Source organism: Lotus japonicus, chromosome 3 (genome assembly GCF_012489685.1).
Source record: "Lotus japonicus ecotype B-129 chromosome 3, LjGifu_v1.2".
Lineage (NCBI taxonomy): Eukaryota > Viridiplantae > Streptophyta > Magnoliopsida > Fabales > Fabaceae > Lotus > Lotus japonicus.
In genome coordinates, this window is record NC_080043.1 from 32340077 (window position 1) to 32346076 (window position 6000).

Here is a 6000-nt window from a genome sequence, read left to right on the forward strand (position 1 = left end):
GTCCTCCAACTATACATGTCGTTGCACTTTTGGTTTTCCGTCCAACTTCCGTCCAAAACTTAACAGATTGCTGGAAAATAAAATAAAAAATTCAAAAACCCAAGTATTGATTGGTTCTTCATCTTTTTCAAACTTCTTCATCATTAAATCTTATAAAACCCAGAATCTTCATCTTCATAAAACAAAACCCATAATTTTTTTTTTTATAAAAAAAATCTACAAATCCATGTTCCCCCACTTCAAAAATCCCTCTTCCCCTTCTCTCTTCTCCACCACATCCTCTTCTTGCTCCCTCACCTTTCCTCACCCACCTCCCTTCCTGCATAATTTAGTGAGTTGCATTTTTAGTCCCCCAATCTATAACCACCACTCCTCCTCCCCTCCTCATTCCTCACTTGTTTTCAACCACCGCTTCTATTTTCTTCATCCTTCCCAAGCTTTTTCCTTTCTCCATCGTTGTTTCTGTGCAAGAGACCCACTTCCTGTATCATCAACCAAACCCACACCGTGAACCATCATTGAAGCCTCTGCCAAGCCGTGAACCATCATCAAGACCCACTCCTTCCCTCACCCCCACCTCTATTTGATGAAATCATCAACCCAAATCGCCCATCCCCCACAAAACCCAAATCGACGCCGCTTCTCACGGCAGTAGAACATGGAGCTGGAATTTGGGGCCTGTGGCTATGGTTTAGGGTTTGGTGTTTGAGGTTCCTGGTTTGAAGTCTTGGTCATTTTAGTTCCTGGTTTTGCTGTGAATGTTGGTTTGGAGATGGAAGGGGGGAAGGGATCTTTGTGAATTTTGGGTTTGATTCTCTTTTGGGAGTGTTTGCTGGGAGAAATTTGGATTTCGTAGTTGATTTGAATGTTGGGATCGGTGGGGTTGAGAAGGGATGAAGAAGATTAGAGTGTGGTGGCATGAAAGTTGTGGTGGTGCAGTGGTTGAGTGGTGGTAGTGTGGTGGTTGAGTGGAAAGAAGAAGAATAAGAAGAAGAGAGTGGGGCTGAGAAAGGGAAGAGAACGATGAAGGTGAGATGTTAGGTTGGTATTTCTGGATTTCAATTAAAATACTATTTTTTTCTCAATTTTAATTTTTCTTTATTTTTTAATTCATTTTTAACGGAATATTCTGTTAGTTTTTAGACGGAAGTTAACGGAAAACCAATTTTGCAACCGGGTGTATAGTTGGAGGACGTGTTTTGCTAATTTTGAAGTTTGGGGACGATTTTCGCAGGAAGGCAATAGTTGGGGGACCAAAAGTGCAATTAAGCCTTAGTTAATTATACGAGTGACATGTAACACTTTCATCCACCTTATATTTTAGCTAAAAGAGTGAACCTCGAGGGCTAGAATCATACTATTTTCAAAATACAAAGATACAACCAAAAGATACTCTTAATTAATTTTTTAAATAATTTTTAGTCCAAATATTATACTATAAACTTTATTTGTAACCAAAAAGTGGCAACTCCTCTAGGTGGCAGCCTCCAAGCCTTTGTCTGATTTCACTTTACTTTTTTTTCATATTATTCATAACCTGATGATGTCATATATTATATTATGCATATATTCATGAATTTTTAAATAATAGTGTGTCTCATAAATATTTTGTATTTTTAAATTAATGTATCTAAAAAATATTTTGAATTTCAAATTATTATTTTCCTCATCAATATTTTAAAATGGAAACATGATTATTCCTAACATTATGGTAAACAATTGATACAAGTAAAAAATAACTGATCTCAGTCTTTTATTAAATAAATGTAATAAATTTTGTCCCAAATTTTCATTGGTATAATTATTAACTTTGCTAACAACATTCAATCACATTTATGAATAAAGTCCAAGTCAAATTTAAATTTGTTAACATTTATTGTATATTGATAAATTCAAAAATGATGTCAAATAATAGAGGAAATAAAATTCAAATTTCTCTTCAACACTAGTGTAATGTCTTTAACGCTAACATAATTCATTATTCCTGGTAATTAGACTTTCAATTCCTTATAATTAGACCATTTTGAAGATTTAAAACTAAATTCTACGATTTGATATCATAAATAACCAAGTAATTAGGTTATACATCCAACAATTGTTTTGCACGTGATTATTTTCTCTATTGTTCTTTGTTTCTTTATTTTTTGAAAACCTAATCTTATGGAGGATACCACCTAGAGGAGTTGCCACCTTTTGGTTTTGAAAATAGATTATAGTATATGATTCACACCCCTCATACTCCCGCGCGTGCATGGAACGAGTACAATACTAGTAATAATATGAGAATTAAGAAACCATAAAAGGGTGATTCCAAACCTCAAGGAGTTAGTTTAGTGGAACATGGTGCTTTGATTCGACACCATTTTCTCACCTTAAATTTTTATTCAAAAAATAATTATTTAAACAATGAACAATAGACTATGATCTCGTTTAATTCACCGTTAGAAATTAAAAAATAAGAAAATAGTACAATTCAAAATACTTTTTTACTAAAATAATATTTTTCATTTTTCATATTTTTTAACTGTAAATCTAAAAATTCTTAAACCGATGTAGATATTACTAACTTTGTTATGGTTTCAACTTGTCTTTATTAATTTTTAAAAGGCAAATACATTGTTTTGTCTTGTTGTTGACTTGCTGACTCCCTCAGCTTTAGATGACACGGTACTGTAGCAGTGACACCAACTTTGTAAGATCAAGTTTTGATCTAGTAGTACAACTCTATGTTTTGATGATTACAAGTTAACCTTTTGATATGAACAATTGTGGTACTCTAACGTGTTTTTCTGAGTGTGCTATTTACAGGCTCTGACCTCAACTCAATCTCACACAAATCAGAAGCACTGTGTATAAAGGGTAACCCAAGCAACGCTTTCGCATTCACCATGTTCAGTATGAACAGTGGAAAAGCTTCAGAAGTTCTGAAGCTATACAAACTCTGATGAGGACTCAGTCGCTAGAAGCTCTGAAGATCCAGAAGTTCTGATAGCCAAGAAACACTGAAGGTTCAGATGTTCTGATGGTGTAGAAGACTCTGAAGATCCAGAAGCTGAATAGTGGAAACTCTGAAGTCCAGAAGCAAGAAACTCTGAAGGCCATGTTCTTCCCTCTGAGTTCAGAATCAGAAGATACAATGGTCAGAGGATCTGTGCTTTCCCTCTGACTCTGATCAACCGGCTTCACAAGTTCCAATATGAAGTATTCCCCTGATCAGAAGTCTCCTAGGTTAAAAGGTCAAGTCGCTATCCAAGTACAAAAGCAAGTGTACCTTCCTGACGACCTACCTAACGTTCTCAGCCACAGCAGAAGCTGGATTTTCCAGAACTGCCCTCCAACGGTAGCATTTCCCATGCAACGCTCAACCCTAATCCTTGGAGTATATATAGAGGCTGAAGATTGAAAGAAGCGGCTAGAAGAATAGCAAGAAGCAATACACACGCGCAAGACATATTCAAAAATATTCTAAGCTTTCTTTCATCTTGTAATTTATTTAGTTTACACTCAGCTTATTTAGAAGCAAACCCTTGTAAACACCAACCTCAAACAGTTGTTTGATTTTCCTTAAGGGACCGGGTAGGTCAGTATCCTTAAGAAGACTAAGAGAGTGAATCTTAGTGGTAGTTCCTTTAGGAGATCAAGGTTGATCGGATCCTAGAGAAGACTAAGAGAGTGAATCTTAGTGTGAGCTAAGTCAGTGTAATTGTTAGTCACTTATAGGTTTCAAGTGCAGTTGTAACTCTTACCTGATTAGTGGATTGCCTTCATTCTAAGAAGGAAGAAATCACCTTAACGGGTGGACTGGAGTAGCTTGAGTGATTTATCAAGTGAACCAGGATAAAATCCTTGTGTGCTTTTCTATCTCTTATCTTTAGCATTTAAGTTCTCGAAAGATTTGTCAAAATCTTTAAGGTGGTAGTTTTGTACTGAAAACGTTATTCAAACCCCCCCTTTCTACCGTTTTTCATACCTTCAAACTTTATATAACATGTTCACAATCACGAACGGTGCTTCAATTCAAGGCCATTCATTGTTCTCTCTATTCAGTTCGAGTACTCGAGAGTTGCCATGGGAAGATCTCCTTGTCGTGATAAAGATAATGTTAAGAGAGGGCCATGGTCTTGAGAAGAAGATGCAATTCTCAAGAGTTATGTTGAGACTCATGGCAACGATGGAAATTGGATTGCATTGCCAAGAAAAGCTGGTCTCTTTCCCTCTTCCCATTGTATATATGTAATTGCATATATAAATTGGGATTTCTATACCCATTTTCATTAAACAATTTGTTGATCCTCATTTCTGATTTTTCTTCCAATTGACGGGCATGAAAATGATGAGATGAAAAGATTTCTTGAGAAGGGAAAATGATGAATCTTTTCCTCTTTTTTATTTTTTGGATTTTCCTCGTATAACATCATCTCCTCTAAAGATGTTATTTTGTTTCACTTAAACTTGAGCTTTGGTGTTGTTTATACATACATTTTTCTGCTTTGAAAGCTTTATCTGATCTCACTAGTGGAGGTCGGCTATATTGACCACTGATTTTTCTCAGTCAGGAGGCCTAACACAATCTTTCTCCTTTATCCGCACTTTATTTTCCTGATTACTCATTATACATAAACATTTTACTTCCGGAAATTAAATTTCACTCAACTATACATGAAGGAAGCTCATTTGTTCTAGTTTGTTAGCTAATCTCACATTTTACCATTTTAATTTATTCAAAGAAAATTGTGTGTTTAACTAACATGAAATCCTGAACTATTTGCTTTTTCTCTTAATCTTTTTCTAATCGAAGTTTCACGTCATAAATGATATACATTATATGCAGGCCATAGGTGGTGTGGGAAAAGTTGTCGCTTAAGGTGGCTCAATTATCTCAGGCCAGACATCAAATATGGAGGCTTCACTAAAGAAGTGGACAACATCATTTGCATCCTCTATGCTCAAATAGGAAGCAGGAGAGTATCTCCAAATCGTTGCGTTTGGATCATCTTTTCTTTACATAGAATCAATTATCACACCCCATAAGCTACAAATTACATAAAATTCTACCCATGATTGACTTTAATTTTAGAATCAATTGTATAAGAATTTTCAAACATGTACTTAGTGTTATAAGTTTATGCACAAGTCTTGTATCATAAGTTTGAACTAAGATTTCTTTTGAAATAATTTGTGTTCTTGTCTAGATGGTCTGTAATAGCTTCTAATCTTCCTGGAGAACAGACAATGATGTGAAAAACTAATGGAACATAAAACTAAAGAAGAAGATCCTTACATTTCTTCCATCAACAACTCCATCACTGATTCAAGATGCCATGCCTCAAAATTTCGATTACCCTACTTCACAAATTCAAAATCCTCCACTACCTTCAGTGCTTCAAATAGATAACAAGAATGGTTATGCTAGTTCTGGATTCAACATGATTCATGAACAAAACATGGGTTCTAATCTCATGGATGTTGTCTCAAAAATTGGTGCAAGTTCAGGGAACAACAATCCCATGGTGTCTTTTTTATCTCAAGAAGGTTCAAGCAACATTTCATATTCTTCTACCAACAAATGTATGTCTCTGCCACCAAAACATGACAGTGATGTGGGAATGATGGATTTTGGCTTTGAATTTCCTTATGATCCTGAAAATTGCCATGATAGAGTTGGTGAACTCACACCAAGTAATTACTACTATTATGAGTAGCTCACGTGATGTACTTTAGGTCTTATAACTATTTCTTCTTCGACTTTGAACTTAAGCTTCTTCAGTAGACCATACTTATTTTTTCAAAGGTATGGACATTGACTATTTCTTTGTCTGGTTAAAATCTATAGACAATACTTTCTTCATACGAGACTTATGGCCTAGAGACGTTATAGAAAATAGACAATGATTTCCCTGAAATAATGAGACAGAAGATCGTAAGGGATATTTTTGTATCTTATAGGAGTGCAATTAAGAACATTTTTATTACTCAAAATATGAGATTATAGAATTAGAA

General features: G+C 35.1%; 1 pseudogene; it reads left to right on the forward strand.

The window, feature by feature from the left end:
* Window positions 1–4068: 4068 nt before the first annotated feature.
* Window positions 4069–5702, forward strand: LOC130743977 (transcription factor RAX1-like; annotated as a pseudogene).
* Window positions 5703–6000: the final 298 nt, after the last annotated feature.